At 39.9% G+C, this 26,984-nt stretch overlaps 1 protein-coding gene across 1 annotated transcript in view; it reads left to right on the plus strand.

The window, feature by feature from the left end:
* Window positions 1-366: 366 nt before the first annotated feature.
* The window catches only part of ZNF148 (zinc finger protein 148), a 129,608-nt gene continuing 102,990 nt past the window's right edge, over window positions 367-26,984 (plus strand). Inside the window, exon 1 of the mRNA XM_007113572.4 lies at window positions 367-509. The gene's annotated coding sequence lies outside the window, so the exon portion shown is untranslated. The remainder of the gene's footprint in view (window positions 510-26,984) is intronic.

A 26,984-nucleotide genomic window follows, 5' to 3' on the forward strand; every position in this document is an offset into this window, starting at 1 on the left:
TGAAGGCGGACCCCCGTCTCATAGACATTTCCTCAGTTCTGATCTTTTTCAAATTGCTTTCCTCCCAGGCCCAGCCCGAAGGGACCCCGCGGCTCAGGGCCAGCTTCCCCTGCCACACTGGGCTGGTGACACGCAGGCGCCAGAATCGAAGCCACGCTAGGTCTTCCCAGCCTGGTCCCCGGCCCAGGGAGAGCCGGCGCCGCCGAGCACTTCCCCTTGTGCGGGGCTTCCCACAATGCACCGCGCCGGCAGTGGCGGCGACCGCGGCGGCGCTCTAGCCGCGGCATGTCTGCGTCTCTACTGCTCTGGGAGGAGGAAGAGAAGGAGGAAGAGGAGGAGGAGGAGGAGGGGGAGGAAGAGGAGAAAGGCGCAGGGGTGGGAGCTGTTGCCGAAGCTGCCACAGCAAAAGTTCTCCCCCCTCCCCCCTTCCCCTCCTCTTAAGGCCCCTAGAAAGGTTGAAGCTGCCGCCGCCTGCAGTCGGTGACCGCGCGACTCGGCACCCGCCCGCGGTAAAGCGCTCGGCCTGGCAGGCCCGGGCCCGGGGGAGGGAGGGGGAGGGGGCGGCGCGCGGGGGGAGCGCGCGGCGGTAAAGGCCTGACCCGGGGGGAGCGGGCCGTGGCGAGGCCGAGGGTGGCCAGGGGACCGGCCGAGGCCGAGGGAAACGCAGGAGCTGGCTGGGGGACGGGAGGAAGCAGGGCGCGGATGGTGGGTTGGGGGGTTGAGAAAGGATAATGACGGGGGTGGCTGAAGCGAGAAGGCGGCCTCCGAGGCCTGAGGGGGGTGTCAGAGGTAGGGAAGGAGGTGGAATGGTTGCACAGTGTGGCCAGAGGGTGCTGGGTGTGGGTGTGAAAAGCTTAGGAAGACACCAGGTCTCTGATCCCCGTGCCTGGTGCAGTGCTTTATGCACCGCAGGCCTCAGTCACTGTTGCTGCCTGAATGTGTTCTTTGGGAGAAGGGAAGGGCAGGGGTTGGAGAAAAAAGAATCCTTGCAGGAAACGTAGTGGGAGCGTGCACTAGGAGAGAGGCCGGAGGGAAAGATGCCGGGTAGGTGGAGGAATGCAGGGGGTGGCTGTGGAGGAGTCTTGAGGATTCTGGGGGGGTGTTCATTGTGCAGATACATTAGGTATTTCGTTGTGGAAAGAACTGAAGCGTTTCTAAGGAAAGAAAAGAAGGGATATAAGGAGTTTCCCTGAATAGAAAGGGTAGGTTTGAAGCAGGAGGGAGTGCTAAATACTGGAGAATATGAAGAGAATGCATGATAGAATAGACAGATGTAGCAGAATTAATAAGTGTTGGCCCAAGGACTAAAGAGTTATTCCAGATGGGCCAGGATGGCCTAGTTCCGAACCTGTTTGGGCTCTTCTGTAGATGACATTCGGTAAGTGCGGGTACCGGCAGTGCTTGGGGTCACTGAGCATTAGACCTTAGTCTGTCGTTTGGTCTGAGACATTTTAGACCTGCACCAGTGAATATGAGAATCTCTGAAGCAGACCTTAAGAAAATGCCTGGCCTACAGGGATTCTCTAGGCCATGGAGTTTAGATTTTAGCAATTTTGAAATATTATCACTTAGCAGAGGCTGGGTGAACTCTATGCTGGCAGATGCTAGAATGGAAATTACTTGACTTGGCGGTTTTCTTCTTCACTGCCCAGCTTATCTGGTCCAAGAGAACTGTTGCCATATTATGCAGCTTGGGTTGCAGTACACAGGGTTATAATTAATGGTGGGGAGAATCCATGCTTGGTGGCCCTTCTTGGGAGACTCGATTTGTAGCTCAGGTTAGTCTATAACTGACTGGATTGGTTTCATAACCAATGAAACTGTGGGGCTGGTGGGAGATCTTTTGCCATTCACTGTTCCTGAATGGATACTCTCACTGAGCCATGGTGGTATTGAAGAAAATGCATCAGCCTACAAAGTGCGGGTCTGCAGAATGGAGGATTAGGATATCTGCTTTGGTCTTAAGTTGCAAGGAGGTCAGGACTGGTTGTTTTGAGGTCTAGGAGAACCTGAAGAGACTGGGTGATTCTAGAGCCAGGTTGGAGGGAGTACTAGCATTTCCCTATCAGGAAATGTACCCAGGCTGTTGGATTTGCTGAGCTCACACCAGACTGTATGTTGAAGAGGGAACTCCGGGCTAGAACCATACCCTTAAAATGTATCTGAAAATTAGTCACCTTTTATATTATTAAGAAAGACTATATACACATTACGTTGTTATGTTAATTAATTAAACTGAAGAGAGGGTAGTATGAAAAACCCTTTTATGGATATAGAGGGTGGAGGGATTAAAGGCGAAGACAGAAATTTGGGGGAGGGATGGGAAAATTCAGTCATTCATTCTTTCAGCACATTAAAGGAGAATAATTTAGCATTTGAGTAGATAGGGGCTTTTATTAAAAATTTTTCTTATAGAAATAATCCAGGATTATTTTAAAAAGATTTGGAAAACTTTCCATGTCAGTACATTTGGAGTTATTCATTCTTTTATTTGAAAAATTGTCCTGAGGGAGCTTATAATGAAAAGCAATAACCCCTGTCTCACCTGTCCATTGCAGTCTGACTTTCCAGAGACTACTTTTAATCATTAATTTTTATAGTTCTTACATGCTTTTCTCTAGGTCTCCAAGTAATATGCATGTACTCTTATTTCTTGATTGATCAAAATGATGTTAAAAAAGGAGTCAAGAGACTTCTTACTATGAGTGGAAAGGATTTGTGTCACTGTCATTATACCTTTTCTCCTTTTCAAACTTTGATAGTTATTATTTTAGCTTTTTAATTTGATGTCTTTGTATCTTTAATATTCTTAAAGAAAAACATTTAAAATTCGACTGGAAAAACTGGGTGAGATGATTAAGGGAAGTTTGATGGATGGACCTTTAGGAAAGACTAGGTTGTAGGAAATAGCATCTTTGCAGCATAAGTGTTGCTGGTTAGAGATGAGGAGGAGTTGCTTGGCAGTGATAGTTGTTCATCTTGGAAGTAGTTATCAGGTCAACTGCAGAATTCTTTGACAGTCTTCAGGAGAGTTTTAGTGTGGGGAATCTGGGAATGGATTAAAATGATCCTTGATTGTTCTTTCCAGGATTCTGTGGCAATTCTTATGTTTAGGAAGGAATGGATTGGTGTGAATATGTGTTTCTTCTTTGTGGAGGAGAGAGGGAGGGATGGGGAAATTTGATAAGAGGGAGAGGAGGATGAGGGACAGGGTATGATGGAGATGGTGATAATTTTGTGGGAGGCTGAAGAAAAGGTAAAGAATTCTGAGGACATTTGGATATAGTTGACTGTGAAGGAGATTTTTGCAGTGGTGAGACAGATTTGTGGCGGTCTTTAAGGAAATTAGCATATTTAAGTCACTAATAAGTTGGGAATATGGTGGAAAAGAGCATGCTGCTCATGTATTATGATAGATTCATAAAATATTGGTTTTTGAAATTTGGTATGAGGTACAACATCCCTGAGTCAGGGTGACAGATATTGGGAGTATAGAAAGAAAGATGTTGCTCCTCTTTTCAAGAGTCTTGTTTAAGTAACCCCACCTCATGAGAATCTTCCTTACTTTGAATAAGAACAGCATTCACATGTTGATTATATAGTGCTAAATCTTATATTAGTTTATGGGAATTATTTCTCTTTGTTTTGCAAATGGTAGCTAGATTGTAACCTGCTCTAGAGCTGAGACGTTCCTTAATCTCTGGGGAAACTCACAACAGCTTGTTTTTTTTTTTTTTTTCAATTAATTAATTAATTAATTAATTTTTGGCTGTGTTGGGTCTCCGTTGCTGCGTGCGGGCTTTCTGTAGTTGTGGCGAGCGGGGGCCACTCTTCCTTGCGGTGCTCAGGCTCTCTCATTGTGATGGCTCCTCTTGTTGTGGAGCATGGGCTCTAGGCTCATGGGCTTCAGTAGTTGTGGCACACGGGCTCAGTAGTTGTGGCGCACAGGCTTAGTTGCTCTGTGGCATGTGGGATCTTCTTCCTGGACCGGGGATCGAACCCATGTCCCCTGCATTGGCAGGCGGATTCTTAACCACCACCAGGGAAGTCCCAGCTTGATTCTTAAGTGCTTAGTTAAGTACTTGTTGAATGCTTGATAGAAAGTAGTGTTCACCATTACTGATGGTGGTGGGACTGTGTGAAATTGCTGAGCACTATGGAGGTATTGCAGACAAATTGTGTGTGTGTGTGTGTGTGGGTGTGTGTGTGTTGATAGAAAGTAGTGTTCACCATTACTGATGGTGGTGGGACTGTGTGAAATTGCTGAGCACTATGGAGGTATTGCAGACAAATTGTGTGTGTGTGTGTGTGTAGGTATTTGAGATAGTGAAGGACAAAGGGATATCTGAATGGGGAAGGCCTTTAGATATAAGGGAAGGAAGAATGGATTAGAATGGAACTGGAACTATCCTGCAGAAACACCTAATGGGTGGGACCAAAGGTTCTCTTCTAATCTGAGGCTAGTTTAATCTGAGTAAATCTGGTCTGGAGCTGGGGGCTGGTTTAATTTGGATTTTCTTACCTTAGGCCTAAATGACTGTTTAGAGACCTTTAGCTGTTTTAAGAATCTGTCTAATTTGTTTTTAGGATAATAAAAAAGTGTTAGATGAAGTTTCTTCCCTCAAGGAATTTATGGTATTTTTATTCTTTTAGGGGGAGAAGGACATTTGTGAAGTAATTCTATAACAGTGTAAGATTTCAGAAAATTGATTTTTTTCTCTTTTTTCCCACAGTTCCCTGGCTCTCCCAGTCTGTGTTTTCCCCACAATTCTCCATTCTTTCCTAAAATTCCCTGTCCCTTCCACTATTCTTTTTTCTCCCAGAATCTGCATCTCTCTTACAATTCCGCATGTATCCCAAAATTCCCTTTCTTGCCACTCTATCACAATTACCCCTTCTTTCACAAAATTACCCCTTCTTTTACAAAATTACCCATTCTTTCTCCAAATTCCCTATTATATTCCACAGTTCTTTCCCTCCCACAATTGTTTCTCTCCCACATTCCTCCCATCTCTCCCACAATCCTCCATTCTCTCCCACAATCCTCAGTTCTTTCAGAAAATTGATTTTTTAAAACAAGTATCAAAAGTATACAGTACCTCCAAATGAGGATTTTTGTATTTTGGTAGTCACTTTCAGTACTGGTGTTCAAAACATTTTTAGAACACCTTTTGTGATTAATCGTCTAGCACATTATATACAGTTTACTTATATATTGAGCACCTATTGTGTGCTTTTGAGGGGAGGGAGTCTATAAAGGTGAGTAAAACATGGTCCCTGTTCTCTAGGAGTTCATAATCCCTCTAGGATGTCACAGTTACAAGTAATGCAAGGCACAATGTTATTCTGAATGGTCTCATTGGTGACAAATCTTTTTAGTCTGAAAGATTTGATGTTTAGAAATGTTGAAGATCTGTCAGCATCAAGTAGCGTGAATAAAGAATAGTTTTGGGGCTTCCCTGGTGGCGCAGTGGTTGAGAGTCCACCTGCCGATGCAGGGAACATGGGTTTGTGCCCCAGTCCGGGAGGATCCCACATGCCGCAGAGCGGCTGGGCCCGTGAGCCGTGGTCGCTGAGCCTGCGCGTCCGGAGCCTGTGCTCCGCAACGGGAGAGGCCACAACAGTGAGAGGCCCGCGTACCGCAAAAAAAAAAAAAAAAAGAATAGTTTTGGTTTAAATTTAGTTAGTCACAGAAATGGGGATGATTTTCTTTTTTCTTTTCTTTTTTTAAAAATTATTTATTTATTTTTGTTTGTGTTGGGTCTTCGTTGCTGTGCGCAGGCTTTCTCTAGTTGTGGTGAGCGGGGGCTGCTCTTCATCGCGGTGCGCAGGCTTCTCACTGCAGTGGCTTCTCTTGTTGCAGAGCACGGGCTCTAGGTGCACGGGCTTCAGTAGTTGTGGCTCACGGGCTCTAGAGTGCAGGCTCAGTAGTTGTGGCACACGGGCTCTAGAGCGCAGGCTCAGTAGTTGTGGCGCACGGGCTTAGTTGCTCCGCGGCATGTGGGATCTTCCCGGACCAGGGCTGGAACCCATGTCCTCTGCATTGGCAGGTGGATTCTTAACCACTGTGCCACCAGGGGAGCCCGGGATTATTTTCTTGATTGACTTATTAACTAACTTTGGAAAGTACTCCTAAAGAGGAATTTGGAAATATTTTGAACAGTGGCAATAGCTTCACATGTAATTAGTTAGGTACTAGATGAATTTTGGTTAAATGCATCAGATGGTTGGATAGATTGAGTGAATAAATAAGTGGTAGCCTCCCAAGGTAACTATTTTAAAGCGGATCACACTGATTTTAATATGTAAATAAATTCTGGCTCTGTTTGTTAACAGTTCATTACTGTGAACAAGGTAGTTTATGATTAAGTTCCCACATGAGTTTTACAGACAGTAAGTGCTATAGGAGTTCAGAGAATGGAGAAATAAGTATTGGCTAAGGTTTGGGGAAAGGATTTAAGTGTACCGTACTTTAGCTGGATATTTGAAAGGATTTCTTAGGGATCTCAGGAGAGGAACTAAATTGCTCCAAATTTCTCTTGCAGCCCTAGAATGAACCTAGAGTCTGGATCTATTTTTGTCTGAAGGCTTTCTGCCTATTTCATTTAAGCTACTCCTACTGGTTGATTCCTTTTCAAATTCACCTTTGTTGGGTAGATTTTGAGCCCCCTGAAACAACTGGTGTCGGGAGGGGGGGGCGGCTCTATTTCCATCTATGTCTAGTATAACTTGTAGTTTTTCCTTTTTTGAACCTGTACCCCACAAATGACTTGATCTCTGTGAGTGAAGAGTATGAGTCAACTCGGCTCTGTTTCCTGCATGCTTTTCTCAAAGTTGCTTTCTGAATTACAGAATAGAATAGACAAGAGAATTGAGGACATGTGTCCAGTACACACATGCTTGTTGAATAAATAAATGAATGAATGAGAAAGTATCTGAGGTAATTTATCTAAATTATCTATATGTTTTGTTTGTTTCAGTTTATTTATTCATAACCTGCCTTTTTCTACAAAGGGTTTAATGGGGCTGACAAAAATATGTATACCATAAATGAATTGAAATAATTGAAGTCTAGTTGAAGAGAAAATGAAAGAAATATCTGTTTAAAGAGTATAAGACCTATCATTATGGATGTTAGAGAAGTAAGAATAAAGTGGAAGATAAGCATTGGAGAAGGAAAGGTGTTATTTGATGGAAAGTATGATTCTGAAAGAAGAAAAAGGTTATTGATATATGACAGGTTATGGTTAGAGGAAAGCAAGGGAAGATTGAAGGTAGAGGATTATTGGAAATGGCTAATTTTGGGAGGAAGTTGGTAAGACTGTTTGAAGGATGAGAGTTTCAGAAGTTTGGAATGTAGTGGAAATTATTTATGATGTTGATTTATAACTGAGGTTTCAGAAAATAATGGGATGAATTTTTTTAGTCAACAGGCAATGCATATTTGTTATATGCAAAAGCACTGTTAGATGCAATCAGGGATACATCCTTTGGGATTTATATTCTAATAGAGGGGCTGGACTTGAGCACAAATAACTACACTATGATCACAAATGTATTATGAGAAAAATAATGTTACTTAAGTTAAAAGGTGGGAAAAAACATTTGATTAGGGGAAAACCTGGGACTGCATTTAGTAGCATGCAAGTGGCATTTTAGATAGTCTTTGAGGGATGGACAGGATTCTGACTGGCAGAAATTATTAGAAAGCATTCCAACCCAAGGGATTAGCAAAAGCAAAAGCATGGAGAGGAGAAGCCAAGGAGATGTGAGGAATAGTGAGTTGGTTTTAATTTTTACTATGATCCATAGTAAGGAAAACATGTCATATCTTCACCTAACATAGGCATGTATGAATGTTTGTGTATATGTATAAAACAAAAGGTTTCAATAGCAATAACTGTCCTTATCATGTTGGATGCACTCTATGTTTTCTATTATTCTGTTTGCCTAAAAAGGAAAAAAGAAAAGGTGGCTGTCACTCATTAAACTGATTTCACGATGAACTAAATAATTGATCATAACCTGTAGTTTGGAACACAGAGTTCGTGAATAGGGCATACTTTGATATAAGGTAGGAAGGCTCAGTTGGGGTTGGGTTGAAAATGGATGGCCTTGAAAGCTAAGCTAAGTAGTTTGTATTTGATGTGACATAGTGTTGTGCTTGGTAAGCAAACAAGCTGGGTTTTAGTTTTGTCCCTTCTATTTACCTCCACTATGATTATGGAGAGAATTACTTCCTTCCTGAGCCTCAGTTTTCTCATCAGGAAATTGATAATCATTATACCTTCTGGCAAGGTTTGCTGTGAGGATTAAAATATGTTAGTCTAGGATTTAAAGCATGCGTAGAGCTATTGAACTTTTTTTGAGTAGAGAATTGAATCAAGGACTGTATATTAGATACCTTAATTTGACAGTAGCTATACCATACAGGATAGATTGCGGGCAGTGTGGTGGTAGAGTATGATTGCAGGTGAGAAGCCCAGTTAGGAGGCTACAGGAGAAACTAAGAAGGGCTTGAATTAGTTTGATAGCAGGAGGATTAGAAATGAAGGGGTGGGACGTGACTTTACGGAGAGAGGAGGGGAAGATGACTAGAAAATTAGAGTTGGGGAAAGAGTCAAAAGGCAGCAACTGAAATTTGGTTACATCTTTGGGTAGTTTGGTAGGGTACATTAGAATAGATAGTTACAGTTTCTTGCATGTAGTAGGTCCTCAGTTGTTTGCTGAATGATTAAATATGTAAGGTGAGGAATGCATTGTGAGTGAAGACAGCAACAGATAGGTTTGAGAAGGAGGGTTTAGATTGGAGGGTGCTTTTGATGGTCTGCCAGGATTTATTAATTCAGGAAATATTTTTGTATACTTACTGTGTGCAAGGTTCTGTGGTAGGCAGTGTGAAGGATACACATTTATATATGACATAAACATGTTCATATTCTTCAGGAGCTTATCCAGGGACAAAAATGTGTACACATCTGTCTATGACAGAAGTACTATGGCAGGTTCAACTTTGTGGACGAATTGGTACGTAGCTTAGAGCTTAAAGGATAAATAGGATTATAGTAGGCATGGTGAGCGTTGACATTCCAAGAGGAAGGAGTGATATGAGTGACAGTGAGAAAAATTCTGGATATGCGGAGGGATTGGTGGTCTACATTAGCTGGAATTTAGGGTTCATGTTGATTAATGGAGGAGAAAATAAAGCTGTAAAGTAGACATCTAAAAATCCAGACCAAACTGGTTTTTAAAAATTTGTTGAGAAATAACTTATATAGAATGCTCTCCAAGGGGGGAAAGCAGAGGGGGTGGGGTGGTGGTGGTGGTGGGAAGAATTGGGAGATTGGGATTGACATATATACACTCATATGTATAAAATAGATAACTGATAAGAACCTGCTGTATAAAAAAAATAATAATAAAAATTAAAAAAAAAAGAATGCTCAAATCTTAAGAGCCCAGGTTAATTTTTTCTTTTAGGTTTACATTGATGTAATCACCACCCAGTTCAATACAAAGAACATTCCCAACATCCCAGAAGGTTTCCTCATGTGTCCCCTCCAAGATGATGTCTCCTTCAACCAAAAGTAACTACTATTCTGACCTCTATCACACAGAGTAGTTTTGTACGTTTTTGAATTTCATATTAGTGGAATCATACTTCTGTGTCTGGTTTCCTGTGCTCACCATATGTCTGTGAAATGCATCCATGATATGTGCAGCAGTAGTTCATTCTTTTTCATTGCTCTGTGGGGTTCATTATGTGAATATACCACAATGTATTTATCTATTCCATGATTGTTGGAAAATTGAGTAGTTTCTACTTTTTGGAAATATAAGGAGTTTTAACTTGACTCAGTATGTAGTGGAGAGCCACTGATGATTTCTGAGTGGGTTTAAGAATACTAATCTGGTGACCTGTTTTGTTTGTTTCTCTGTTTTTTGCAATGAGGAGAACCTAGTAACTAGACGACTATGACAGAAGTGTGAAGTATTGAGAATCTAAGTTGGGATAGTGGTAGTTGGAATAAAAGGAAAGGAATTGATGTAAGAAATATTTCAAAGAAAGAATTGAAGGATTTGATGGCAAATGGGCTTTTAGGAAACAGTGAAGAAAAAGAGAAAAAGAAAAGTTAAGGGAAACTCCAGGACATTTAGTTTGGGTGACTGTGAGAATGGTGGTGCCATTAAAAGAAATTATTGGATCCATTAGCAGAACCATTTTGGTGGGGAAGAATGGCTACTTTGGTTTTAAGACACATTGCCCAGTATGTGAGGCACCAGTGGAAGTATCTAAGGAGAGTTATCTAGCTAGAGTTAAAAATATTGGCTTCAGCTGAGGAAAGAGTTCCAGTGGCGATTTGGGAATGTGTACATAGAGTCGGTAATTGAAACTACTAATTCTGGGTTTGGTAGGGCGCTGATGGCTGTAAAATTATCTGGATTAATGATTGAGGTGTTAATTGAAGCAATAATTGAAGAATTTAGTTTAAAAGCAATAATTATGTATTCTAATTTCTCAGGAATAAATTAGATTGTAGCAGAAGGTGATGGTTTAAAAATTATTTTGGGGAGTGGGGGGAGGATGATATCCATATGAGGATAGAAAATGTAGAAACAGTGGTAAGGGATGAAACCCTGAGGGGGAGAGAATTGGAGATAGCTCCAGGACAGAACTTGGGAAAAATACCCACTCTTTGGGCTAAGAAGAGGACTAGAAGTCACTGGAGACAGAAGAAGCAACTACAGAGACCGGAGTAGAATCATGTGTTACAGTGATGTAAATCAAAGGAGGTAGTTCAAGTGTCATTGCCAAAGAGAGGATAAGAACTTGGGTGGTGGGTCATAGGATTTGGTCATGGAATTGTTTTTTGGTCTTCAAGAGAGCAATTTGGAGACCAGAGTGCATAGGGTTAAACGGCTAAGTGGGTTGGGAGAATATGGAAGCATCGGCTATAGGAACTGTATTAAGTTTATTTTAGGAAGGAGGAACAACTCTTTTTCCAAAACTGAAGGCAAGAAGTAACAGATGGATGAAAAGATACAGCATTTTAGAAGCTATAAAGAGGATTTGATTACAGGTGGAGAAGTTGTGATCTGAGGGAATTTTATGGAAGAGATCGAGTATTTAATGAGATTAAGAACTTAAATATGAAACTGATTTAGATTAGTCAATGAGATGGAGAGTTGTATTTAGAATAAGTCAGTTGTAGAAGATTTCATAGGTTTCTGGTGGCGCTTAACACCTAGTGTGTGGGTGGGGAAAAAACAGATGGTGAAGATTGTCTCTCTTTGGGGAGATGCATGGTGAATGTAAACGGGAGGTCATGATATTCTGGAGAGGGCGGTATTAAAATGGCTGATGGACAGATTTAAACTGTGTAGGGAGATAATTGAAGCCAGAAGGAGGTGAAGAGCAGGTATAGAACTAGAAAATAAAGTAGTTGTGGTTAAAAAAAAAAAAAAGATCTCTGAAGTTACAGTCCTAGTGGTATAGCACTTCCAGTTGATGATCTGTTTTCAGTATATATGTGTGGGTGGCTGAAGTGCAGATGAAGGGTTTAGGAGTTTAGGAAGGTCAGCGTGCAGTTCTTCAGCACCTCAGTCACTGAGGATAATGGCTGAATATGGGAAAAAGTAGAACTGCAGTCTTTGGGGAAGGAAGGTGGGAAGGATTCTGGAACCTGGTAGATGTTGCAGAGGGAATGGTTTAAGTGAGTAATGTGAACTGCAAAGAGATTTTTTTAGTGCTAGAAGAGCAACGGGAGTGGCCTTGTGGAACAAGAAGCAGTTGGTGCTTTTATCAAGCTGAAGGAGTAGGAGAATGGATAGCTAAGTCCTGAGAAGCAGGTTGTTGAGGAAAAGCCAAGCTTGAGATAAGATGAGGAGGTATCCAGACAAGAGATGATAGTGATCTGAATTGTTGTTGTGGCATGGTGATGGAGATAAAAAGATGGATTTGTTACATTCACCAGTTTTTAAAATTTTTTATAAATTAATTATACTTGCAAAATCATTTCCATTCATGTGTAGTATACCGAGATAAATTCAACTGAGAGATATTCGTGGATTAGAAATGAGACAATGAAAGAAAAAAAATGGTGAGGTGGAGGTGTACTAATATGAAAGGCAAAAGCGATGGAGTAGTTTGTTGACATAGAACATGGATAAGCTGATAGGAGCTAATAAATGGATAGAAATGAATGAGAAGGTTGGAGTTGCCCTGAATAGGAATAAGAGTAAGCCGAAGAGGACAGTGAGTAGCTTCTAACAGAGAAAATATGGAGAAAACATAATGCTACCTAGGAAACAATGCCAGGACCCTATTCCATCTCTGTGCATGTAAGGACAATCCTTGCTATCCTTGATGTTATTATAAAGGTGATAGTATGTCATGCATAACTTAAAAATAACATGAATGATAGAAACATTGAGATCTTTGATCTCTACTTGAGTGCCTCAAAACCACATCAAACTTTGTTTGCAAAAATTGTGTGGTGACAATTTGTATATGTAAAGAGGTTCAGGTAAAAAGTGGAAAGAATGGGGTGGATGGTAAAAGGAGGTGTCCTAAGGGATCTAAAATGGCTTCTATAGTTTTTTTTCTTTTTTTTTTGGCTATGACTTTTATCTCATATATTTCTTAGTGTTCTTAGGAGGGTGGCCTGCTCTGTTTTTTCATTTATTATCTGTATAGATATACGGTTCTAAATATGCTTTCTTATTTCTAGTTATTTATCATTTATTGAACATTTCAAAAGGAGCTGTCATGCCAATTCCAAAACCAAAATATAGCTAAAACTGAAACATTGCTTCTTTTTTTGTTTTGTTTTATTTTATTCTTTTTAATTAATTTATTTATTTTTGGCTGTGTTGGGTCTTCATTGCTGCGCGCGGGCTTTCTCTAGTGGCAGCGAGCAGGGGCTACTCTTCGTTGTAGTGCGCGGGCTTCTCACTGCAGTGGCTTCTCTTGTTGCAGAGCACGGGCTCTAGGTGTGTGGGCTTCAGTAGTTGTGGCTCACCGGCTCTAGAGTGCAGGCTCAGTAGTTGTGGTGCACAGGCTTAGTTGCTCCATGGCATGTGGGATCTTACCAGACCAGGGCTCGAACCTGTGTCCCCTGCGTTGGCAGGCAGATTCTTAACCACTGTGTCACCAGGAAAGTCCCTGTTTTGTTTTAAATCTTCAGCATTATCACCTCAGGGCTTGAAACCTTCATCATCTTCCATTGATGGTGTTTAAGACCTAGACCAGGCCTCTTATGCATTGGCTTGTGTCTCTGCTATCAAACTTTTGCTTGTCCAGTTACATAGTAGCATTGATTTTTGTCAGACTTTGTCTTCTGGCAACTTTTCCCTTGTACTATCAAAGACTTGACTCTCGAGTGCTTACCTAACTGCTTTTAGAGATTCTCCGTTAGTGCCTCGCTGTGGTCCCAGCAACTGGCATTTCAATCATTAAGGGAAAAATACTGTATGCTTCAAATCCTTAGTATTTGCATTATATTCTTCACATGGTAAATGAACTCTTTCAACCTCTGAGCAAAGAATACTTTCTGACCCTCCCTGTTCAGATCAGGTTTTTTGATGTTCTCTCACGTTTCTGAGAGAGAGCTTATTTAGTGGCAGTGAGAAAAATACGACAAAGTACAAAATATATAGTATTGGTTTTCCATCCTATTGCAGCTTTGCTTCAGAATTAGTTCCAAAATCTAGCCCTGGGTCATTCATCTTTTTTTTTTTTTTTCTCTTCCTTTATTGCTACATTTAGTCAATCACCAAATTTAATAACGGAGGACCTATGGAGACCACCCAGAGCTTTGAAGGCCTGAGACAGCCCAGGGATGTCGCTTTATTCAATTCACAACTTTGCTGTAATCTGCCAATAGTCTAGAATTGTTTCGGGGACCTGCCTTAGACATAGCTATGCCTTGGCGAGTGGGGGATATTCTGAATATTTGAGTGGATTGTGTGGGTTAGACTAATGATGGATATCTTAAGGAAGGTGTGAGGAATGATTATTGTAGAAGTGGAGACAGTATGTTTTAAAATGATACATTAATTTAACGTAGATAAATGACTTCACAAGACGGGATGGAGGCCTGAAAATCTTGGTTGGTGTGAAGGAGTTTTCCTTGTAAATTTGAGAGAAGCCAATATATAAGGGATTGGAATGAAATACACACTTGATGTTTTGCAGGGTCCCCTATACACTTGTCAACACATACATATATACCTGCATGTGTAGATACATATAATGGTAGAGATAATGTGTTAATGTGATTAGGTTCTGTAATTAAAGTCTTTGGGGAAATGTATGGTAGTCTTGTTACGAGTGATTCAAACGAATTGGTAGAGAATACTTGGAATGATGATTAAGTTATTGGGGTATGTTTAGGAAATAGATTTTTCAGTGACTTTGGTGGCCTCTCTGGAATAGGTTCACAAAATTTGAGGGCAATTTGGAGCAAATTTGTGTGTTAATTTGGAGAGTGTTAGCTTTGAGGGAATGTTGGAACAAACAAAAAATGCAGTATTTGATAAAGTTATTTATGAATTGATTTGGCAGATGCTGATAAAATCATAGAAGTTACTTGTGGAGAGGTTTTGTATAAAGTGGGAGGTGAAATGGAAGGGATTTACGAGAAAGTTTGTTACTATTAGAAAAGTAAATTTCAAAAGGGTAAAATTGGAAAGACGGTTTAGGGAAGATTATTCTTTTGGGAAAATGTGGCTCATAGGTTGAAAACAGGAAGGCAAGAGAAAACTAAGATGAGTAAACAAAGGTGTAGAAAAGTAAGAGGAAGAGGAAGAATTAAAGAAGAGGTTACTGAAAGATTTCTTATTGTAAGGAGTGTTCTGTTGGATACTACTTTTGATAGTGGTTCGGTAAGGAAAGGGACTTAAATATCCCACGGTACGTAGGGAGGAATTTTACCAAGGATAATTAAGTGTAATAGTTTTATTTCTTGAGAAACCCGGCAAGTAGGGAGCCCTCCGGTTGGGAGCCCAGGCCCTCCCGGGCGGGATTTTGCCGGCGCTGGGCTCGGCGGCGGGCGGAGCTGCGCGGGTGGTGGGCCCAGAGCCGCCGCAGCTGCCTACGAGCGCGGCCGAGCAGAGCCGAGCCGGGCGGGGCCGGTCCGGTGGGCCGTGGGCCTCGGGGATCCGTGCACCCACGGGCCCTCGGGGGGCGCTCCAGCAAGTGAGCAGGCCCCGCGCGGCGCAATGGGGGCCGGGAGGAGGGGTTTCCCTGAGCGCCCGAGCAAACCTCCGCACGCGGCTCGCACGGCTTCCTTTTGTTGTGTGTACGTGTGTGAGTGTGCGCGCGCGTGCGTGAGTGCGCCTGTGTGCAGGGAGGCGGCGGAGGAGCGCCGAGAAGCTGGGGTTTTTCCTGCCGGGGTGGCTGGCGCGCCCGGGCCATGGCGGGCGGTGGGGCCTTCCAGACACCCGTCTTCCGGGTCGGGGCCTGCGGCGCGGTCGGAGCCCCTTCCCCCAGCGGGATGGCATACTTTGTGAGTGGTTTCTCGGGGGCTAACAAGTGTCTGCCTGACAGCAGGAGCCGACGAACGTTAATTGACACCCTCCTTTCCGTCCTAACCCCGTTTTTTTCAAATCTTATATTGGACTGTATTGTGTTTACAGTTTTATGGTGTGCAAAAAGGTCAGACGGGTAACTTGGGTCTACTAGACAGTTTTTTTTTACTTGGTATCAAGAGCAGAAAATGTACGCTTGTATCCGTATATTGGCGCTACTAAAACCTGCATGTTTAGTGGTTAAGAACAGTCCTAAAGCCTTTCCAGAATTAGTCTGTAAGGGCAAACTTTGGCTGTCCAGACTTTGTGAAGCACTGATTACAGTGCCAGGAAAGAGCTACTTGTGTAGTAGACTAAAAACTAGATAGTTAGGAAATGCAAAAGTTAAAGCCCTTCCCAAGAGCTTGAAGTAAAAACAGCTCTGTTTGTTATACATAATTATGATTTGTGTAGTTTGCATATAGAGTTTTACACAATTGGGCATGGCGTGATTAAAAACAGCGTTTCTTATTAATTTTATGAAGGGCAGTTGGTAAAGGCACCACACAGTTTTGAAATTTCAAGTATGTTAAATGTTGCTATAAATAAAATCCTATTCAGATTTTTAAATTTAAGAAATCTAAAAATACGTTTGCAGTTGTCCTTTGGGTGCAGAAGGAAGTCCTGGGTTTGTCGGTGCTTGTTTCTGGGCAGAATTTCAGTATTGTCAGCGTGAAATGGGTGTAGAACCTTAACCTGAGTGAATAATTTGCTTGAGATTACCAGTCTGTTTGCAGCTGGGAATAGACTCTGGGTCTCTTATTCCCAGTCTGGTGACCTATCCAAGAATAGACTAAGGAAACTGGGTATTTGTCTGTTTGGTGGAAAATATGGCTGAGTTGATTTTATAGTGAGTATTAAAAGAGTCAGAAAGTGAATGTGTGAACGTTTAATTAATCTCTGTTGTAGCATTTAGATGTATGTAGTTTCTCCACACTGAATGTCTTTGGCCTTTCTTTAAATACATAAAGGACTTGAGGATATTACTCAGTGTTAATTTTCATGGCATTTTGTAGCACATTTACATTTGATTAAAACAGATAGATGCTTATTGCATTTAACTGTGGGGGGGATGTGTTTTTCCTGTGGGTATTTTCAGTGTTTGAAGAATACACTGAAATACAAGTTAGTTGGTAACTTGAGAATGTTTAGCCTCCTCACAAAAGCTAGAGAGAAGAGGAATTATGTTAATTTCATTAATTTCTGATTAAAAAACCTTTGGCCCTCTTTATTGAAGATGGTTACAAAGGTACAGATGGAATACCTGTGAATTTTCTCCTCTGCTTTATATACTGCTATTTTCATTATTATCACATTAGCTACAGTTTGTTTTGTTCATTCCTAGCCTTTCTTATGCCTTTCCTCCTATGTCACAAAAACATTTTCTCTTCTTCCTCCTTCCCATCTCCAAAGAACCTTGGAAATTTTTAATCTAACAGTGATTCTCCACGAGAGGTGGTTTTGGCAATGTCTGGAGACATATTTGGTTGTCACGCTGGGGGGATTCTATTGGTATCTAGTGTGTAGATGCTAAACATCCTACAATGCGCATGGTAACCCCCACAACAAAGAATCATCCAGTGCAAAGAGTCAGTAGTGTTGATGTTGAGAAGCCCCGATTTAATTGTTGAGAATAATATTCTACCTATGAAAGTTATTTGTAATGTGTAATTGGCATCTCTGTATCACATCGGTTATAAATCTTTTCTCAGAGTTGTCGTTAGAATGATCATGGGTAAAAGGTTATGAAGTATATTTTAGAGCATCAGTACATAGGATTTTGGAGCTGGAAGATTAACAAGTATAACTCTTCCCTGGCGGTCCAGTGGTTAGGACTCTGTGCTTTCACTGCTGGGGGAGCGGGATCGATCCCTGGTTGGGGAACTAGGATCCCGCAAGCGGTGTGGCATGGCCAAAAACAACAACAACAAAACACAAGTATAACTCTTTCAGTATGTAGATAAGGAAACCAGAGTTTCAGAGAGATTGTGACTTACCCCGAGGTCCTACAGATAACACGGAGTTCAGGTTTCGTTATTTCTATTATAATTTAATTTTAATTTACTTATTTAATTAAAATTAATTTTAATTATTACTGAGGAAAATGGTATTTTATCATTTTTGCTTGATAAATTTAAATAATCAAGCTAAAATTTTAAAAATTGCACCATGGGAATCTCAGTATCCACTAAATTATTGTTACTTTTTTCAGATTCACACATTGTTGAATTCTTCAGCATGGTTTTGTAACCATTATAACCTTTTCAGCACCTGCTTTTTAAAAAAAAAGTTTGAAAAATTAAAAAAGACCACATAAAATTTTAAAACAAAACAATTGGAAGTTAATTATGATACCGTAGGCAACATGCAAATGCAAACCCAACTGGAATTGTTAAAATGTCTTAGGGTGTCTTGAACTTAGACATCTGTTCTGTTTTGTGAGGATCACTATAATGGTCAGTTATTGTGCTGATTGTAAATCTATTCTAGCAAGATACTTTTGGTTAATTTTAGAAAAAGATATTGGAACTTTCAGGTGACATGTAATTGGGTGAAATATAAATTGGGTATTTAGATTTAAATTGGGTATTTCAAATTAAGTGCTATATTGTCAGAAAGAAGTATCAGTGGAGTTCTTTTTAAGTTTAAAATTTTTTTCTGTGGTGCTACTTTTTAAAAATGAGAAAAACAGGTAGGACAAAAGACTATATGAGCAAAGATTTCTTCAAAAATTGTTTTATATAAGAAATTTATTTTATAAAAAAAACTTAAAATGCATATTAGCAAAAAGAAGAGTAAAATCACTAACTGGAAGATGCTGGTGTTAATATTTTGATATACAGCATGTTATATTTTTGTTAACCTTTTAATATGCAAAATTTTTAAAGATGAAAAATACAATAGTATTATGAACCTCTATATACCAGTGACCTAGCCTCAACAGTTAGCAATTAACGGACAGTCTTGTTTCATCTGTATCTCTGCCCTCTATTTCCCATCTCACATAATTTAAAAAAAAACTTTATTTTGAAATAATTATAGACTCAAAGGAAGTTGCAAAAATAGTAGAGTCCTGTGTATACTTTACCCAGCTTCCCCCCAATGGTGACATCTTCTAAAGCTCTAATAAGACATCAAAATTAGGAAATTGACATTAGTACACTACTGTTATTGCCAAACTTAATCAGTTCTCACCATTTTTTAATCCTAATTCATTTGTGTGTTTATAGTTCTGTGTGATTTTCTCCTATATATAAATTCATGTAACTACCACAACAGCGAAGATACAGAACTATTCCATCACCACAAAGAAAATCCCTCTTGCTACCCTTTATATTTGCACCCTACCCCCAAATCCCTCCCTGTCCCCTGGCGACATATTTTCCATCTCTATAGTTTTGTCTTTTCAAGAATGGTTTATAATGGTATATTAATACATACTTTGCTTAACCATTCAGCTGTTGAAGGACTTTTGGTATATTCAGTATTTTGCTATTAATAATAAAGTGGTTATGAACATTCATGTACAAGATTTTATGTATAGTTCTCTGAGATAAATGCCCAACAGTGAGCTTCCTGGGTTGAATGGGAGGCCATGTTTAGTTTTTGTGTTTTTCTTTTTAAAATTTATTTATTTATTTATTTTTGGCTGCGTTGGGTCCTTGTTGCTGCATGCAGGCTTTCTCTAGTTGCGGCGAGCGGGGGCTGCTCTTTGTTGCGGTGCACGGGCCTCTCATTGCGGTGGCTTCTCTTGTTGCGGAGCACGGGCTCCAGGTGCATGGGCTTGAGGAGTTGTGGCTCACTGGCTCTGGAGCGCAGGCTCAGTAGTTGTGACTCACGGGCTTAGTTGCTCTGCAGCATGTGGGATCTTCCCGGACCAGGGCTTGAACCCGTGTCCCCTGCATGGGCAGGGGGACTCCCAACCACTGCGCCACCAGGGAAGCCCCCATGTTTAGTTTTATAAGAAATTTCCAAACTTTTTCAGTGTGGTGTATCATATTACATTCCCATCAGCAATGTAAGAGATTTTCTGCATCCTTGCCAGCATTTGTTATTATTGCTATTTATTTTAGCCATTTTGATAGGTGTATAGTGATATCTTACTGTAGTTTTAATTTGTATTCTCTAATGGCTAATGATATTAAACGTCTTCGTGTGTACTTATTTGTTGTCCGTACATGTCTTTTGCTCATTTTTTAATCAGAATGGTTTTTTTTAACTTTTGAGATTTGAGAGTTCTTCATATATTTTAAATACAAGACCTTTGTCAGATATATGGTTTGCAGACATTTTCTCTCAGCCTATAGCTATGATAAGCTACATCTTCTTAAGAAGGTCTTTCACAGGGTACATTTAAAAAAATATTTTATTGAAGTATAGTTGATATAAGTGTTAATTTCCGCTGTATAGCAGAGTCACTCAATTATACATACATATATATATGTGTACACTTTTTCATATTCTTTTCCATTATGGTTTATCACAGGTTATTGAATATAGTTCCCTGTGCTAGACAGTAGCACCTTGTTGTTTATCCATCTATATATACTGGTTTGTATCTGCTAATCCCAAACTCCCAGTCCATCCCTTCCCCGCTTTCACTCCCCCTTGGCAACCACAAGTCTGTTTTTTATGTCTGTGGGTCTGTTTCTGTTTAGTAGATATGTCCATTTGTGTTGTATTCAATATTTTAGATTCCACATATAAGTGATATCATATGATATTTGTCTTTCTCTTTTTGACTTACTTCACTTAGTATGATAATTTCTAGGTCCATCCATGTTGCTGTAAATGGCATTATTTCATTCTTTTTTATGGCTGAGTAGTATTCCATTGTGTATATATATCACATCTTCTTCATCCATTCATCTATCGATGGACATTTAGGTTGCTTCCATGTCTTGGCTATTTGTAAATAGTGCTGCTATGAACATAGGGTGCATGTAATCTTTTCAAATTATAGTTTTTTAATTTATTTATTTTAATTATTTATTTTTGGCTGCATTGGGTCTTTGTTGCTCTGTGTGGGCTTTCTCTAGTTTCAGTGAGCAGGGGCTACTCTTCGTTGTGGTGTGCGGGCTTCTCATTGCGGTGGCTTCTCTTGTTGCAGAGCATGGGCTCTAGGTGTCCAGGCTTCAGGAGTTGTGGCTCGCGGGCTCTGCAGCGCAGGCTCAGTAGTTGTGGCACACAGGCTTAGTTGCTCTGCAGCATGTGGGATCTTCCCAGACCAGGGCTTGAACCCATGTCCCCTGCATTGGCAGGCAGATTCTTAACCACTGCACCACCAGGGAAACCCCAAATTATAGTTCTGTCTGGGTATATGCCCAGGAGTGGGATTGCTGGATCATATGGCAACTATTTTTAATTTTTTGAGGAAACTTCATACTGTTTTCTATAATGGCTGTACCAATTTACATTCCCACCAACAGTGTAAGAGCTTTCCCTTTTCTCCACACCCTCTCTAGCATTTATTATTTGTAGAATTTTTAATGATGGCCATTCTGACTAGCGTGAGGTGGTACCTCATTGTAGTTTTTATTTGCTTTTCTCTAATCATTAGTGATGATGATTGTCTTTTCATAGGGCACATGTTTTTTATTTTGATGAAGTTTGGTTTATTTTCTTTTATGGAACATGCATTTGGTGCCAAGCCTAAGAACCCTTTTCTTTAGGTCTTGAAGGATCTCTTCTTTTTTATTCTAAAAACTCTATAGTTTTAATGTTTACATTCATCATCCATTTTGAAATAATTTTGTATGTGGTTGTGAGGTTTAGGTCTAGACTCTTTTTTTGGCATATGGATGTCCAATTTTTCCATCACTGTTTGTTGAAAAGGCTATCTTTCCTCCTTTGAAGTATTTTTGCCCCTTTGTCAATTAAGAATTCATTTCATAGACCAGTTCATTTATTCTATAACCAGTTCATGGTTATAGAACTATTTAGATTATTGGTTTCATTTTGGTTTAGTTTTAGTAATGTGATTTTGATAAATTGGCCCATTTCTTCTAAATGTCCAATTTAAAAGTGTAAAATTTTTTGTAGTATTCCCTTATTATCTTTTTAAGTGCTGTACGATCTTAGTGATACCCCTATTTCAATCTTGATATTGGTGATTTGTGTCTTCTCTCTTTTTATTTTTATTTGTCATGTTAGAGGCTTTTAAAATTTTTACTTCATTGATTTTCTCTATTTTCCTATTTTTAATTTCATTGATTTCTGCTCTTCATTGTTTCTGTTCTACTGCTTGCTTTGGGTTAATATTTTGCTTTTTTTTTTTTTTTAAAGTTTCTTGTGGTAAGTAATTAGGTTATTGATTTGAGATCTTTCCTCTTTTCTTTTTTTAAAGGTTTTTGTTTATTTTCTTTGTTTTTTTTTTTGGCTGCATCAGGTCTTAGTTGTGGCACACGGGGTCTTTGTTGAGGCGTGTGGGATCTTTCGGTGTGGCGCGGGTTCTCTCAAGTTGTGGCGTGTGGGTTTTCTCTCTCTAGTTGTGGTGTGTGGGCTTCAGGGCACGTGGACCCTGTAGTTGTGGCATGCAGGCTCCAGGGCGTGTGGGCTCTCTAGTTTGTGGCACACGGGCTCAGTAGTTGTGGTGAGCAGGTTTTAGTTGCCCTGTGGCATATGGGATCTTAGTTCCCCAACCAGAGATCGAACCCACGTCCCCTGTGTTGGAAGGCAGATTCTTTACCACTGGACCACCAGGGAAGTTCCTCCTCTTTTCTAATGTAAGCATTTAGTGCTATAAATTTCCTTCTAACTACTGGTTTAGCTGCATCCCACATATTTTGACATGCTGTTTTTATTTTCATTCATTTTTATGTATATATTTAAATTTTTTCTTTGAGATTTCCTCTTTGACCCATGGACTTTTAAAAAGTGTTCTTTATTGTTTTGTGTTCAGAAGTTTTCCTGTTGTCTTTGTTACAAGAGGTACATTATCCATTATTGTCAGATAATGTACCTCTTGTATTATTTCAGTTGTTTTAGATTTGTTGAGGCTTGTTTTATGGCCCAGGATATGATCTGTCTTCATGAATGTTCCATGGGTGCTTGAAAAGAAATATGTATTCTGCTTTCATTGGGTGGAGTATTCTATATATATCAAGCTGACCTTGTTGGTTGGTTGTGTTATTAATATTGCTTCTCTGCTGGAAAAAAAAGAGTTGTCATAGCTTTTCCATTCTTTTACTTTCAATGTATGTTACTGAATTTCTTGTTAGCAGCATATAGTGAGGCATTTCAGAAATCTACTCTGCCAGTCTTTCTTGATTCGTCTGTTTAGACCATCTGCATTTAAGGTAATTATTGATAAATATTAGCACTTAAATCGCCATTTTATTATTTGTTTTTTGTTTTATTTTCTCTGGTTTTCATTTTTTGTTCCTCTTTTCTTGCCTTCCTGCAGATTACTAGAACATTTTTTAGGATTCTATCTTTCATAATTTGTAAAAGATTTGTTTATAATATTTTTGAGTCTGTCTTGGTATAGTTTTCCTAGTGGTTGTTGTAGTTATTACCTAATGTATATATGACTTTTAACAGTCTCCTGATATCAGTATTTTACTACTTCAACTGAAGTGTGGAAACTTTACTTCTCTTTTACCTTTTTACCTTCTTGACTTTTAAATATAATTGTTTTAAGTATCAGTAGTAGTATAATTTTTGTTTCTGTCAGTAAGTATGATCTAGAAAAGAAATGATGAAAAAGATATCTTGTTGTGTATACTTGTATTTCTATTCTTTTTCTTTCTTTTTTTAAAAATTTGTTTATGTTTAAAATTACTTATTTTATTCATTTATTTTTGGCTGTGTTGAGCTTCATTGGTGCGCGTGGGCTTTCTCTAGTTGCAGCGAGCGGGGCTACTCTTTTTTGCAGTGCGTGGGTTTCTCATTGTGGCAGCTCCTCTTGCTGCAGAGCATGGGCTCTAGCCGCATGGGCTCAGTAGTTGTGGCACATGGGCTTAGTTGCTCCGTGGCATGTGGGATCTTCCTGGACCAGGGCTTGAACCTGTGTCCCCTGCATTGGCATGCAGACTCTCAACCACTACATCACTAGGGAAGCCCCTCTGTTCTTTCTCTTGTTTGGAATATTTTCTTCAGCCAGTCTTTATGGGTAGGGTTGCTAGTGACATAGTCTTTTAGTTTTTGTTCTTTTGAGAATGCTTTAGAAAATTTCTCCTTTGTTCCTTGCTGTGGTCTGAATGAATTCTTCTAAAATGTAAATGTTGAAATCCTTATGCCCAATATGATGGTATAGGGAGTTGTGTCCTTTGGGAGGTTGTTAGGTCATGGGGGAGAGCCCTCATGAATGGGATTAGTGTTGTTACAAAAGAGGGAGCTCTTTTGCCCCTTTTCTGCCATGTAGGAATACAGAAAAAAGTCTGCAGTCTGGAAGAGGGCCTTCATCTAACCATGTTGGCACCCTGATCTTGGACTTCCAGCCCCCAGAACTGTGAGAAGTAAATTTCTATTCTTTATAAGCCATCCATTTTGTTGTGTTTTGTTATGGCAGCCTGAATAGACTAAGACATTCCTGAAGAGTAGTTTCACTGGGTATAGAATTCTTGGTTGGCAGTTCCTTTTTTTTTTTCCTAGCATTCAAAAAATATTCTGCCACTTTTTTTGGCCTCTTTGGTTGAGATGAGAAATCTGGTGTCATTTCAGTTGTTGTTCCGTTATAGGTAATATGTTATTTTTGTCTGGCTGCCTTCAAAGTTTTTTCTTTGTTTTTAATTTTTGAACATTTAATTATGATGTGTCCTGGTGTAAATTTCTTTGGGTTTATCCTGTTTTGGGTTTTCTCAGTTTTTTGGATCTGTAAGTTTGTATTTGTCACATATGAGAAGGTTTTTGCCGTCTTTTCTTTAAATACTGTTTCAGCCCCTCTCTGTTTCTCCTGTGTTTCTGGGACTCCAGTGATAAGAATGTTGGATCTTTTGTTATTGGCCCACGGGTTCCTAAAACTCTGTTAGTTTTTTTTTTTTTTTTCAGTCTTTTTTTTCTCTGTTTTTCAGATTGGATTAATTCTATTTTTCTGTCTCAAATTCAGTGATTCTCTTCCCTGTTATCTCCATGGTTGTATTGAGCCTATCCAGCAATTTTTAAAGTTTCATGTTATAGTATTTTTTAGCTCTGTAATTTTCTTTTGCTTCTTTTTTATAACTTCTGTTTCTTTGCTGAGATTTTCCATTTTTTTCACGTGTTTCAGGAGAACTTATAATTGTTGTGTTAGGTCATGGGGGAGAGCCCTCATGAATGGGATTAGTGTTGTTACAAAAGAGGGAGCTCTTTTGCCCCTTTTCTGCCATGTAGGAATACAGAAAAAAGTCTGCAGTCTGGAAGAGGGCCTTCATCTAACCATGTTGGCACCCTGATCTTGGACTTCCAGCCCCCAGAACTGTGAGAAGTAAATTTCTATTCTTTATAAGCCATCCATTTTGTTGTGTTTTGTTATGGCAGCCTGAATAGACTAAGACATTCCTGAAGAGTAGTTTCACTGGGTATAGAATTCTTGGTTGGCAGTTCCTTTTTTTTTTTCCTAGCATTCAAAAAATATTCTGCCACTTTTTTTGGCCTCTTTGGTTGAGATGAGAAATCTGGTGTCATTTCAGTTGTTGTTCCGTTATAGGTAATATGTTATTTTTGTCTGGCTGCCTTCAAAGTTTTTTCTTTGTTTTTAATTTTTGAACATTTAATTATGATGTGTCCTGGTGTAAATTTCTTTGGGTTTATCCTGTTTTGGGTTTTCTCAGTTTTTTGGATCTGTAAGTTTGTATTTGTCACATATGAGAAGGTTTTTGCTGTCTTTTCTTTAAATACTGTTTCAGCCCCTCTCTGTTTCTCCTGTGTTTCTGGGACTCCAGTGATAAGAATGTTGGATCTTTTGTTATTGGCCCACGGGTTCCTAAAACTCTGTTAGTTTTTTTTTTTTTTTTCAGTCTTTTTTTTCTCTGTTTTTCAGATTGGATTAATTCTATTTTTCTGTCTCAAATTCAGTGATTCTCTTCCCTGTTATCTCCATGGTTGTATTGAGCCTATCCAGCAATTTTTAAAGTTTCATGTTATAGTATTTTTTAGCTCTGTAATTTTCTTTTGCTTCTTTTTTATAACTTCTGTTTCTTTGCTGAGATTTTCCATTTTTTTCACGTGTTTCAGGAGAACTTATAATTGTTGAGACATTTTATTATGGTGCTTTAAAATCCTTTTCAAATAATTCCAACATCTGACTCATCTCTGTATTGGCCTTGGTTGATTATCCTTTCTCACTCATGTTGGGATTTTCTTATGTCATTTTCTGTGTTATATATTATGTTAGGAGGCCCTGGTCCCTATTTACATTTTTTATTTTAGCATGTGGTCACCCTGTTTAGGTTTAGTGTACAGGTCTTGGCCCACTTTTATGACTTTGGTTCTAACGGCAGTTTAATTTTCAGAGCCTTTGTGGTTGGCTTGGTTTATCTTATGCTGTTGGGGCTCCCACTGGTCCTTGCTGATGCTGCCTGAGAGAATAGAAGACATTACCTCCTGTCAGGCTTTTGGGTGTCTCTAGATGGGAGAGGATTGTGGTAGGATCCTCCTCCTGGTACCCACGTCAAACCCCCAATTCTTCCCTGTCGCCATGTCTCTGGGTGAGAGGGAGAGTCTCGGCGCAAACTGAGATGCTTGCACTGGCTGGGTCCCTGAGTTCTGCCCACTTGCCTCCGTATTTCTAGGTGGAAAACAGGAGTTTCAGGTCATGTGGGGATGGAAGAGTTGCTTCCCCTTTCTGGTCTTTGTTGTTGGCTGGGCTTCCAGTTGATCTCCCTTGCTTGATATTGTAGAGGGACTCCTGTTTAGTTTGGGGGAGGAGTGTGACTGTCTGGTCTACCTTAGGAAATGCCAGTCTGGGTTGCCTTCTTCTGTTGGGTCTGGGGACATAAAACACTCTGCTGCTTTTCTGTTTCTGTAGTCTTGGAGTCCCGAACTGGTTAGCTGCCTGCTTACCAGTTTTCATAGTTTTCTTTCAGTCGTCTCTGGTGTTATTCCCCTGGTTTAACATGGTGTTTAGTGAGGAGGGGCAGGGAAAAAGAGAGCTATGCCGTCTTACCTAGACTGGAAGTTCAAATTCCTTAATTTTTGTGAACCTGCATCATCTCCACCCAGCGGGTTATTTCAGCTTTGAAAATAATGGTTTATGGCCATGTGTTTTGTGAACTTTTAAGCACAATGTTTGCTTCAATTATAACCCCACCATTGGACCCCTAGGAAGGTTTTGGAAGGTCAGTCATAACCAGTTCAAGAGGGTGCCAGGGAATAGATGCATGCAATTTACTAGGCATCTATCACATAAACAGAATTTTTTTTTGTTTGTTTGTTTTTTTGTTTTTTTGCGGTACGCGGGCCTCTCACTGCTGTGGCCTCTCCCGTTGCAGAGC

Source organism: Physeter macrocephalus, chromosome 1 (assembly GCF_002837175.3).
Source record: "Physeter macrocephalus isolate SW-GA chromosome 1, ASM283717v5, whole genome shotgun sequence".
NCBI classification, from domain to species: Eukaryota; Metazoa; Chordata; class Mammalia; order Artiodactyla; family Physeteridae; genus Physeter; species Physeter macrocephalus.